Source organism: Microtus pennsylvanicus, chromosome 1 (assembly GCF_037038515.1).
Source record: "Microtus pennsylvanicus isolate mMicPen1 chromosome 1, mMicPen1.hap1, whole genome shotgun sequence".
Lineage (NCBI taxonomy): Eukaryota > Metazoa > Chordata > Mammalia > Rodentia > Cricetidae > Microtus > Microtus pennsylvanicus.
Genome location: NC_134579.1, coordinates 111,022,981 through 111,036,739, shown reverse-complemented (window position 1 = coordinate 111,036,739; position 13,759 = coordinate 111,022,981). Strand labels below are relative to the sequence as shown.

The 13,759-nt window shown below is 42.4% G+C and overlaps 1 pseudogene; it reads right to left on the bottom strand.

Annotated features, from left to right (window-relative positions):
- Positions 1–3,426: 3,426 nt before the first annotated feature.
- Positions 3,427–3,737, bottom strand: LOC142851115 (protein PET100 homolog, mitochondrial pseudogene; annotated as a pseudogene).
- Positions 3,738–13,759: the final 10,022 nt, after the last annotated feature.

The window sequence follows — 13,759 nt, the reverse complement described above, 5'->3', positions numbered from 1 at the left end:
CCTCTTTGGGACTCAGCTTCAGTCTTGAACTCCTGCCCTCCTTGCTTAAACCAAACACTGCTTTTGCAAGCAAAGAAAAAGGTCCTGAAGGCAGGCTCATGACTATGTGTTTAGAATGTCTCCTCTCCACCCAGGGATCCAGCGTAAGGTAAGTCACCTCCTTACTGCTGGCAGTGGACATTCCCTGTATTCAGATGAAACTAAGTTCAAGTTGGGGTCAGTAGAAGACATAATGGGAAATAGCTGGACTTTGGAGCTGGTCATGCTGGAAAAGAGTGCTCAGTATTCTAAAAAGTGGGGGAAGATGTCCATGGTCATGCTCTGATGATCTCAGAGACTCCTGTGTCCTAGCCCTTGTTCCTGTCTCTCATTCTTACTGTGGGATTCTTTGGACACTGTCTTGAGATATTTGCCACCTGTCAACCCTGACAGTTTTATCAATGGTCCAGCAGGTTTGAAGGAACAAGTGGAGAGGCTGAAATGTGAGACCCTGAGTGGCCAGCTATCTGAACAGGGAGTTGAAGACACCGGTGCCTTCATCCTGCCATAGGCAGTATGCAGAGCAGGGCAGGGTCCTCATCTTCTGATATCCTCATCCAGGTTGGACCAGAGGAGTTCACCTTTATAGCCAGCATGTTGTGACTGGTACCCACGCCCTGGATCCCTCAATGGCATTGATGTCTGAGGTAGAGCTTCCTGTTACCCTCTGCTTCTGCTCAACCAACGCAGTCCAGGATCTCTATAGGTCTCTTTAATAAGCATATTAAGGAATCCGCAGTAGCTGGGGCCATTCAGGGAATATCAATATGCAAGAGGACAGCCCTGTTCTTCTCACTGGATCTCTATGGAAGATTTCTAAGCAAACTTAAAGTCGTCCATTTGAACATCACTTGAATGCAGAGACCCCACAGGGACACTCTTGAAAGACATTCCCTGGCCTAGAAAACACAAGTTTTCTAGAAACCACTCTGCCTCTTTCCCTTTGTACTTTTTATAACTTACATTTGTGAGAGGAGACAAAACTCCCGCCTGCTGAGGTGTGGGTATGAAAAGTCCATGGGATACTGAACATGATGGCTAATCTTTGTTGTCAACTTGATGACATCTGGAGTCAGCTAAAACCCAAATGGCTGCACACTCCTGCAAAGTGTTGACTGAATTTTCTGTCCCACCAGGTCCCACATCTGTTTAGTCCCAAATAAATGTACAGAGGCCTACATTAATTATAAACTGATTGGCCTGTTAGCTCAGGCTTCTGATTAACTCTTATAACTTATATTAGCCCATAATTCTTGTCTGCATTAGCCATGTGGCTTAGTACCTTTTTCAGGGAGGCAGTCACATCTTGCTTCCTCTGCATCTGGGTGACGATTGTAGACTAACCTTTCCTCTTCTCAGAATTCTCCTGTTCTCAGCACCCCACCTCTACTTTCTGCCTGGTCATGCCATGTATACTTCCTGCCTGGCTACTGGCCATTCAGCATTTTATTAAACAAGTACAAGAAACAAATCTTTACAGGGTAAAACCATTGTCCCACCACAGGAAAGCATTTTCTTAATCAGATTATTTGAGGCAGGAAGACCCACCCTAACCCTGGGTCACACTTTCTGACAGCAATCTGTATGGGAGAAGGAAACTTTTTATTTTTTCTGCCAGCTCACCTTCATTCTTACTGGCAAGTTCATCTACCCTGTTACTGCAACCAGCATAAATCCAACTTCTTCAGGATTCTAACAGAGACTGAGGACCAGCAGCTCTCTAGGAATCTTCTAAATCTCCAGTAACAGAGTGAGACTGGAGAGACATCCAGCCCGTGAACTGAACAGTTATGGGATTCCCAGCCTTTCTGGAGTGAGGCATTGTTAGACTACCTGGACCACAGATGGACCAATCTAATAATTACCCTTTAAATATATATATTTGTCTTATTGATTCTGGTTTATTTTTAGAGAACCCTGAACAATACATTTAGAAAATGTGTCCTCAGAACCAAAGATAATACAAAGGAGGATACTAGACAATCTCCAGAGTGTGCTGTACTTAGTCAATGAGATATTATTTATGTAAGGTTGCCTGTGGGAGCCTCAGCTGTGACATCTGTGACCACCACTCAACCCTCACTTTCTTGGACCTGTGTTTAGTTTTAAATGTCAACTGAGAAGTGCTGGAGAAGATAATCTTAATAGAGGGATGAATAGTCTGGGTCAGGTTGACTTGTGGGAATATCTATGGGTGTTTGCCTTGATTATTAATTGAGGTGGGAAGTCCCACCCTGAATGTGGGTGGCGTCATTACCTAGACTGGGACCTGAACCGTGTAAGAGTGAAGAAAGCAGCTAAGCATGAGCAAGCAGGCAGCATGGGTGCATTCATTTCTCTCTTCTTGACATTTGTGGGATATTTGTTCCCACTGACAATCCAAGACTTTTAATAAAGTTTGACCTTGAATGAGGGGGAGGAGTTAGTAACTAGCTGACCAGAATTAGCCATAGAGGTTTTGGAGGACCCAGGAGGCATATAGAGAGGCACAGAAAGCAGTAGGAAGTAGCTTGGAAAGATTCATGGGCTCTTTTGGATTGAGGAAGGGGTGAGAGGGAAAGTCATGGGTTGCTTCTCCACCGCTGGAGAAAAATCTGATGCATCAGATTTTTACCCTGATATTTGCCTCCTGAATTTATAAATAGTATAACAATATAAGTAAATGCTTTACTTGACTATGGATGTGATGTGACTAGCTACTTGAAGTTCCTGCTTTTACTTCACAGAAATGGTAGAACTGTATGCCAAGTACAGCCTTCCTCTCCTATGTTGCTTTTTATCAGCTAAACAGGGATGAGAATTTAACAAGGGATGTTTTGCTTCTAGTTAGCTCGGCCAAAGCTGCACCAACAGACTCCAACACAGGGCACCTGAAGTCCTGATGTTCTAGGTCAGTCTTTCAAACTTCCCTTCCTGTCTGTCAATCTCTGTTACACGCATGCATGTAACAAGTGTACTGGTGACTTACTTTACTATACCAAGCTCGGAACAAATGGACCTATTTGCTTTCTCTGGGTTGTCTGCTTATTTAAACGTGCTAAACACCAACTGTGGTCTAATTTTTCATGTTTGATCCTGGGACCAGAAAAAAGACAACTACTCTTTTTTGCTTACAAAACTCTCAATCTGGTAAAGAGATCAAAATTTAAACTCAGGAGAGCCAATAGCAGCATCCACAGGCTAGACAAAGGATGAGAACAGTGAAGTAGGTCAGACATAAGGGGAGAGGACATGGTGCATTTGTGCTTACCTGGGGCAGTTCATGCTCATTCACATTCTTGGAGATTCTTCTGACCAAATTAAATACATGGGTAGGCTGATGTCGATATAAAACCCAGATCTCATGTAGGAGGAGATAAAAGGTAGTTGATTTTTTTTTTTTTAAGAATTGAGTGTGTGTTATTTCCTCGGTGGAGGGGTCGGGACTTGAATACTTGGAGGTCTTAGGAGTTCTGCTGAGCAGCTTGAAGAAGTCTCTCTTCCCTCTGTTTCCAGATCTTCTGTTTGAATTCTTCTAGCTCCTGGCACTGAGCCTCCTTCTCTGGTGGCCACAGCTCCTTCTTGCGCTGGACAACATAGTCTTCAAACCACTCTGCCTGATTGGAGATCCAAAACATAACCACGGGGAAAGTGAGGTAGAGTGACATCCAAAACACCTCCAGCTTGCAAGGTAGTTCATTCTTGAGCCAAATATGCATCCCATGGTGGTCCCAAATAACATGTTCCAATGTAGAAATGGTTTTATGAACTTTTAATAGTTACAGAATAAAAAAAAATCATAAATGGAAGTTTGTTTTTTCAAGTACAATGTTAAGGAAATGAGGTAGGTGGATTTCAGCAGAATGGAGACATCGCTGTTACTTCAGAAGCTTCACGATGCCATTCTTATCTTTGGGGTTAGTGATCTGTTAGCATATTTCAAATCATTCATTTGATCATCATAAGGATGTTAGGCTAAGTGCAGAGGGGGCAAAAAATGACAGTTAAAAGCTAAAATTAGCCCAAGATAATTTGGTCCTGGACCTGTAACATTCGCATTCTCCACAATCATGGAAGTCCTAATTGACCAGCCACCTTGAAGGATCTTTAACATGGGTTTGGTGTTTTACTGGGAACTTCACTTCATGCAAGATTCAGTAGTAGACTGTTGTAAAGCATCAATTATCCATTTAAAAATGCCCTTGCACTAACACATGGGCACACAAATGAAAGGGATTTACATTATGCCCACATGTGCACATGCAGAGAGGTACCTGGGGGTCCCATAGTGAGGATTTTGTTGGAGTGGGTCTCAGAGAGTCCCAGTCATGAGCTGAGCTCTGAGGATCTATTTCTTGCAAGGTCTGGTCACTGTCTGAGAGAACTAGAGAGGGTCTCTGCTTATGAATACTCTTCAAAAACAATTACATAAAGGGAGAAGATTTGGGAAGGCACTTGCCAAAATTTTTGCAGAAATTTTGTTCTTGTGAATGACTGGAAAAGGCTGGTAATAAGAGGCAAAAAAATTTAAGAGCAAAAGAATAAATAGCCATTTGATCTGGTGTTTCCTCTCTCCTCTTGACAGAAGAATTTTTAGTCAATAATGTCCTTGGTTTCGATTTAATGAGGTTTTAACCAGGCCCACGTTAGATGTGTTATTTTCTGTAAAGCTTTCAAATAAAGTCAAGAGATAAAAGCTACTTGCCTTCAAAGAAATTCGACTTTCTTCTATTTAGCATATATTTAAGTGGCATAAATTCAGACATTCTGTATCAGGTTTCACGGAAATCCACCTTAGGAGTTCCTTTGTTTGTTTCAAAGTCCCTGGAAATCACTGTCTTCAGGGATATAATTAGCTCTTGGAACATAATGAATGACACCGCCTAGATAAACATGTGCAGAATTGTCTTAATTTACAGTCTGAACAGTTAGTGCAGATCTAGAAAACAGGCATGTAGAAAAGAATGAACTTTAAAAAGAGATTGTAAGACTAAGAAAATGCAGAAGGATTTGAGAAATGGGAAGTCAGGTTCACTTCCGGTTTGTAGTTCACGATAACACTAATTCTTGTCACGATGGTCTCCAGGTCCTTAGAGAGGTCCAGCTCTTGCCTGATCAACACTCCTTACAGCTGACTAAGCCAGAGGCAGGGAAGAATTGGAGGACATTTTGGAGGAGAGAGGAAGGCTTGGGTTGACTTGATAGCAAGCCTCTGGCTTCCAGGACATTCCGACTGAATAGAGACCCCCAGGTCTGAGTTACTAAAACTGGATATGTGTTGTCTACATTCAGTGTGCTTATGGGTCAAAAACAAGTTTGAGAGCAGACAGGAGGATCCTCTGTCTCTGATGGTCTCAGCAGAATCAAGTTCACCTTGAGCTCTGATTGGGGCAGAGTCATATGGACTCTATATGAACTTGGTTTTTGTGAGCATTGACTAGTGACTTTGGTGAAGGTCTTCACCTACCTCAGAGCCATCATTGCGTCTTTACTGAATTTAGTTGATGATCTGCCGTAGGCTAATGACGGTTCATAATATTTTTATTAAATCAAAACAACCAGTTCTTGTGAAACCACATCAGATTTGTGAGCTAACTTTGTAAACGTTGGAATATTTTGTCAACATATTATCCATAAAGTCTATTTGCCAACAAACAGAACACCTGAATTCAAAAAGTAATTACCGTGTCCCAGCAGGATAGCCAGTAGGTGAAGTGAAAGAATTCACATCTGTGGATCATCATCCTGTTTTTATGTCTGCTTATAGCAGCTTCAGACTCAGAGCACCTAGCACAATTGCTTACACATGCAAAATTGCAGAGGAGAGAGGACATGATCGAGGGGCTGTGTCTTAGGTCTCTTAATCACAGACAGTCCTTATTACTAGACAGAATCAGGTCTTGTTTCTCTAATGATGTACCCTTAAAGGACCATCACTTCGAGGAGCCACACAATGGGACAAAGTGGTGGTTGTCACTACGATACAGATGATGGGTGGCTGTTGTTTAGTTTTTGAAGATTTTTTTAACCCTTTAATTTTTAAAAGTATTTATTTATTTGGGGGATGGGCACATGTGTGGAATACATGGCACCATTGTGTACCATGGTGCATGTGTGAAGATCATACTACAGTTTAAGAGAGTCAGCTCTCTCCTTCTGCCGCATGGGTGCCAGGGATCAAACTCAACTTGCCACACTTGGGGGCAAGCGCCTTTTACCCACTATGAATCCTCTTGCCATTCTCTAAAGGAGGAAATACAATGTCTCTCTATGCACTCCACCAACAATCACCAAACTGCTAAATCCCTTTCAGTGTGCTGCAGAGAAGTGCACAGAGCTGGGCCACACAACTATACAGTGAAACTGTGATCTGGTGAACGCTAGCACTTGCATCCGAAATATCCCACAAAGTCTCATATGTTGAAGGTTTAGTCCTGGTACTGTAGGGAGGTGTGTGTGTGTGTGTGTGTGTGTGTGTGTGTGTGTGTGCAAACATTAAGAAACAGGGCCATGTTGGAGGAAGTGTTCCTTAGGGACTCTTGAAAAGTGTATTTTCTCCCCCTTCTCATCCATTTTTGCTTTTTCTCCCCCTTTCTGCTTCTCGGTTGCCATGATGTCAATAGCTCCCCCCATGCCTCCCTTCACTATGGTCTTCACCATAGCTCAGAAACAATGGAGCCACATGCCCACAATGGCTCCAAATCTATCAGCCAAAAATCAGTCCCTGTCATTTCCTCAGGCATCATGTCCCAGTAGCAGAAAGTTTGCTAATGATTGCAGATCAAGATGCAAACCTATATTTAAATGCCACAGGAACAAACCCAGCTACTCTAACTGCTAACAATAAGTAGCCAGTATTTTGACAAGGAGTAGTATATTCTTTGGGACATTAGTAAATGACAAGGGACCTGGAAATTCTTTTTACAAAAAAAATGATACTTTATGTGTGTGGGTATTTTGCTGTACTTGTGTCTGTATACCACAGGCATGCCTGCTGCCCATGGAGGCCAGACTTTTATAGTTACAGGTGGCTATGAGACATGCCAGGATTTGAACCTGGGTCCTCTAGAAGAGCATTTAGTTCTCTTATCACTGGACCATCTCTCCAGCTCCCAATTTGGTACTTCTTAATTTGGAGTAAATGCAGAGGACAGAAATCAGAGCTTTGCTTCCTCGCAGAAGTGAATTGTTCTCTGTTCGAACAATCCCCAGTCTTACAAAATGCCGCCATCCAATACGCACACCTGGAGGATTCCGTGAGGAACGTTTTGCTTTGCAAACCTTGAACCACAAATTACCATCGCCAAGGTGGTAAAGGAGCTATCAAAAATAGCAGGGAAGGAGATGAAATCTCACAGTGATGTTGCCGTGAGTTTGTTAAAGTATGACTGACAGACAGGCAACGAGAGGGCAGAATCACACGAAAATGCCCCTTCCGTTTCCTGTTGTATTAACATTGTAATTCCAGTTGGGAAGTATGTACTTTTAATGGTGTTGAAAGTGTCAAAAGTATGTTGCTGGATATGAAACTTCACTGTTTAGTGACAGATAAAGTAAAATACTAAAAACAGAAGAAGACTGTAGATTCTGGTTTATTGTATAATAGAGAAAATTCAGGTGATTTAGGACATAAAAGTCACCTCTAGGTCTGTTTTGATCGAATAGGGAATAATCCCATCACTCTAATCCCAGAACAATCAGGCTTCTTTCCCGGGAGCTGCTGCATCCTCCTGACCTAACACCCACCCTACTTCAGTTAAGGTACTGCAGTACTTGCTTCTGCTATTCCGATGAAGACTCTGGACTTCCGTCAACTGTTTCCTACATTGTCTTCAGCACCCAGGACAGTGCCTGCTCATACGTGTGCAGCCAGGATACAGCAAGAGAAGACTGTCCATAAAGCAGATTCTCTGTACCTTTCCTCCTTCCTCTACACCGCAGCTACCTCTATCCAGACTGATGACTACATTCATTTTTATCGCTAATTTCAACAATTAGTTTCTACATTGACTCTAAGTTATGTCCTGGAGTTTGCTGGATTTAATTGTTTGTGGCCTCCGTTTTCCCTTTGTCCGCTAATTATGCACCTTCCCTTTGTATCTAATGTGGAGTCCCACAGCCTAAGGAAAAAACCCCTGCATTTCTAATAAGGTAACTAAATATAATTTTACCTAGAATAGCAACTTCCATTCCAGAAAAAGGGTTTCTCTCTGGGATCAAGCAGATGCTGTAATTTGGGAGGGACAAGGCAGGGGCTTGTGTTTCTGTGTGAGAAAACAGTTCTGTATCTTCATAAAGTTATGCCGCTGTGTGGAGGAATATAAAGAGAGAAAATGCCTTCAGCTAGCTCATCATACACCTAAACACTTTATTATCATATTAGACGTGTGTGCAGGGCGGTGTGGTCGTATCCCTGTTTACTGCCCCATTAGAGAAAACGAGCAGAATATAATACGATATGCGTGTCAAGGAGAGAACATCTGTGATTATTACATTAAATTCCAAAAAGGCTTCTAAAAAAGATTGGTGATATTCAAAATAAAAGAAAACCACAAACCCAAGGTCAGTCTCCAGCTGAATGCAGAACGCGTCAATGGCCTCTGATACTGGAAGCTTAGTAGTGGTGGAGTTGGTTATGTTTAGGTTGGAAAACTGCAAGATTGGCAGGTCTGTGATAATCTCCTGAAAGACTGAAGTACATGGGGCTCAGACACACACACACACACACACACACACACACACACACACACTTAAGGACAGTGGTGAAAGTGACTTAAAGGCTCTGGGGTGAGGTGAGAAAACTGAATGAACACCCAAAGGCCAAGTGCTAAGGACATGCCTGTTCACACCTTTACACCAGGACAACACACGGCGCCATGATAAAAGGCACCTGTGCTTCAGAACCCATTGGTCTGTCATCCCCTTTCCCCCACAGCTCCTTTGCCTTCATCACAGCCTCTCCACCACACCTCAGTGGCCACCATAAAAGGTCTCATCAAAGAAAAGGCAAACTTTATTCTCTAACAGACTCAGACATGCCCTCACCAGCATGCTGCTCCCTCTAAGAAATACTTTCCTGATAATTTTCTTTAGCCAGGTTCACCCGAGGATAATAAAGGGGAACATGACATTTCAAGGTGCCCAGAGGACAGCAGGGTTAAACCACTGCTTTGTGCTTCTTCCGTTTCTTCTCTACCACTTTTCTGGGCAGAAGAAATTTTCATTTCAAAGTTGTGAGTCTTTATTTCTACTACAAAACAATTAGAAATTATGTTGGCTTCAGTTTTCAGTGTTGGAATACTCAAAGCAAGACACCAAAAAAAAATCAATTCTCTAGAAGCTGATTTATGCATTGCAGGATGAGGTGCACAGGGGTGGCAGAACTGTTAGAAAGATGTGTCTCCAGGGATGTCCCAGAGTTCAGGTAAGGACCAAATTGGATTGGGGATATCAAAAGGAGTGAATAAGCCAATATTCCTAAATAAATGAAGAGAATTTTGACAAATAATAGAGTTTCTTATTAAAATCACAGTCAATATATAGGATTGCATATGATGACATTTCCCACAGAGGCCAGAAGAGGGCATCAGATTCTCCAGAACTAGAATTACAGGTGGTTGTGAGCCACTTGAAGTGGGTGCTGAGATCTCAGCTCCAGTCATCGGCTCATCTGCAAGAGCAGCGAGTGCTCTTAATTGCTGATCTGCCTCCCCTGCCCTCACAGGCATATTCTTGAGGCTCCACTTTCTAATCTGAGCACTGGAATTATAATCCCCACCTCTCCTGCTTGCAGTGAGCATTGGATGAGATGGTGTCTGAGCATTCCTGAGACAAGGCCTGACAAATGATGAGGTCCTAGACAATGCTGGAGAGTATAATTATACAACGCTTTATGTTTATTTTAATTTTTAATGGAACTTCCAAATGGAAATCTTCATCTTATGAGAAAAACAGATGTGTTTTCATCTCTTTTCCGCTTTCCCTTCCCCATGGCTCTCAAAACCACATTTGCATCTATAATTTGTCATTGAGTAAAAGAACTCATTTTCATGAGAGTTATGAAATTATTGAAGAGCGAGAAGGGAGACCCACACATCCAGACTGAGATAGCCTGCAGTTAAGTTACCTGGATCAGAATGATTATCAATATGTTAGATGAAAGGTAACGGTTACTAGAACTCTCTCTTCAAATGAGCAATTCTTTTAGCCACTTTTTTTTTGTTTTAAATATAAGTTCAATAGAGATGTGTGAGCAAAACTCATTTTTCTTTCCCTTTTTTTCTTTTTCTGTTTGAACAAACAGCTTCAGTGTGAGGGTGAATGGACCTGATGCTAGCCACCAGTCAGCAGGAAGGAGAAACAGTATGAAACAATTTGAGACCCAGCTCTGGGCAGGTAGGGAGGTGGTCATAGACTTCTGTTTCCTCAGGGGGGGAAAAAGCTGCCCATGGGAGGACTCACAGCATGGCAGACCCCTTGAGTCCCAGATAAAAGACAGCCTTGCTTGAGAATCTCCTAAGTTTGAAATGATGAGTTAGAATCAAACAAAATTTATTTTCCAGTTATCCTGTGGTACACTTAAAGATTCTCAGGTGTCCAGGGTAGCAAGGTCAGAGGCACAGTTCCACAATGTCACATAATCTCTTGGGGACATTAACTCAGGAAAATCCAAATCCTTGACAAAATCCTCAAAAAGAATTTCAGAATGAGCCAGGATGAAGTAGAGACCCATTAAAAATAGGAAGAAAGGCGATCAGGGGAAGAGCATAGGTGTGGCCTTCTCAAGGGAGAGTCCCAACCAAATGTCTCAGCATTAGCCATAGATACCATTTTTGTAGTTATCCAGTAACATCTCAAAGGGCGGCTAAGAAATACCCCCTTTGTAAATTACCTAGATTATGAGGAGGCTCCTGAGATGTCTCAAATGGGATTATAATCCCTTTAAAGTAAACGACCGGTCACTAGGGTTGCATGAGGGCTTTGGCATGTATCCTTTATTATGAAGGGGGTTTCTGGTGAGTTTCACAGAAAATTGTAGATGTCCAGCTGGGAGGAGGAGATGACCTGAAATAACTGTTACTAATTGTGTTAGAATTCTTGATTCTCAGCTGCTGAAGGTTTCAAAAATCAGAGGAGAGAGAGAGAGAGAGAGAGAGAGAGAGAGAGAGAGAGAGAGAGAGAGAGAGAGAATGTTTCCTTTCTTTCCTATGTCCTATTATTTCCCTTGTCTCTCTATCCTGCCTGTGAGTCAGTTGTGTGCAACAAGGCAGGTGTGAAATAATCCAATTCAGGTCTCAGTAACAACAGCAACCAAAAGGCCTACTATATCCTTTCCCTCAAACCCAAGGATCACAGACCTCCCTCCTATAAACCAGGACATTAATAAGGACATTAATAAAGCTCTTCATTTTTTTAGACGCTCCAAGAGAGAAGCTTCTAGAAGCTGTTGTGAACCGAGTAACTTATAACTGGATAGAACAGGCATGTTTTTTCTTTTCATGCACACCTTTCAGCATGGGATTGGATATATATGCAGGAGGGAAAACACAAGCAAAGGTGGAATCTGAAATTCCGAGATAATGTCTGCGGTGGTTTGAAAGAAAGCTGCCCCCAAAGGGAATGGCACTATTAAAAGGTATGGCTTTGTCGGAGTAAATATGGACTTGTGGAGTAAGTTTATCATTGTGGGGGTGGACTTTGAGATTTCCTATGCTCAGGATACTGCCCAGTGTTTCAGTCTTCTTCCTGTTGTCTGCAAGACATAGCTACTACTCCAGCACCATGTCTGCCTGCACAACACCATGATTCCCACCATGATAATCATGGACTGAATCTCTGAATCTGTAAGTTACCCCAATTAAATGTTTTCTTTCAAAGAATTTCCATGGTCATGGTGTCTCTTCACAGCACTAGAAATCCTAATTAAAAGGGTGTCCCATATTGTCTTTGCCTTCACTCAACAGAGCTTTCACTGGTATTGATTTTACTGATGATTTATACCTTGAGATCCTGTACCACAAGGCAGCATCATTGTGTTTCTCTCTGATCAAAAAACATCACTCACTCAACCTTTCCATTTACTTGTTACCAGAGACAATGCTTAACCCAATTTCAAATCTCCCAGTTCTACAGATCAAGCACTGAGCTGAAATATGAAATTCCTACCTGGCAGCTATGTCTGGGACACTCTGGGATACATCATTTTATTCTCTTGTGTACCAGATGCAACTGTCTTTTTGGAAAGACTCTGATCTCCTCTAATCAGAGGGAAATTGTCAAGGGCTACGGTGGAGAGATGGTTTGTACAATCCGACGTGGTGGAAATCAAGTGTTCGCTTTGCATGTAAGTTTACGTAATCAGCTGTGATTTGGATCAAGGAGGATGCAATCATAAAAGCACTCAGCTAAACAGACTTGGATTGACTTGGGCTTCTCAGTGGCATTTGTGGGGTCTGCTTGTTTGCTACATATCAGTTTTCCAAAATGAATAGCAATCAAAACAGCAAAACAATATCACCCTTGAAGTAATATTCCAACAAAGCTTATGTGTTGAAGCAGACAGACTTATAAACACAAATGGGTATTAATTATCTGTGGGCTTTGAATACACTGTACAAACATAATATTTGATGTTCATTGGATTAGCTAGTTACTCAGATACAGTAATAGATAAGGAGGGCACAAATGAGCAGGCAAATTTACTTTAAACTCGCAGGATAGTGGTAGCCTCTCCCTTTGGCTCAGTATTTCACTGCCTGACATGGATGGTGTTACTTCATTCATCCTAGCTGTGGAGGGAAACTTCCATCCAGTGACAGGAGTGGTCCATGATCCCTGTTGACCTCTCTGTGAGCCAGATGGACAGGACAGGGCTCCCTTTGCAATGATTTACACTAGAAAGTCTGCTTTGGTTTGGAGGAGGGCAGAGGAGTAGATGTCGCTCTTCAGTGAAGGGGAAACAACATCAGAGTTACCACATCAGACTGGTGACATTTTCCACCCCTTTGATGATGTAGTTCTCTATGTTTTTTGCATTTCTTTCCTCTGGGATTCATAAGGCATTTTTTAGGAATTGTTCTATCATGGAGCATGCCTGAATTGCTGTGGGTGAAAGTGTGTCAAATATCTTAGTCTCCCACATTCCACTTATTCTCATTCTGTTGCTTTGGGCTTCTTCCCAACTCTCTAGGCATACTGACTTTCAGAACCAAATCAACCATGCTGTGGACATTTGCAGCTTCCTAACCCTAGGGCAGCTTCAAGATGAGAGCTCTGTGGTGAACTTTTTTTTTATTGCAGGGGCTTCCTGCAGTCCTTTGTAGAATTGCCTCAGTCACAATTGCACCATGCAGAGATGAGTTCTTGGTCACATGAACTATTCTTTAATGAATGGGGGATTGGGAGATGGCTCAGTGAGACAGAACACTTCCTCTGCAAGCATGAAAACCTGAGTTAGGATTCCCAGAATCCTCACTGAAAACCAAGCAATGGTGTGCATTCCTGTAACCCTAGTACTGGGGGTGGAGTAAAGAGATCATTGACTGCCAGGCTAGCAGAAACAGCCAGATTTCACTATAGGGAGAGACCCTAATGCAAAGTGCGAGGTGTCGAGCAGTAGAGAAAGGCACCAGAAGCTCTGCGTAGGCCTCCATGGGCACTCCAACAGATACAGCACACACACACACACACACACACACACACACACACACACACACACTTGCACATCTCTCCTCTACCCCCA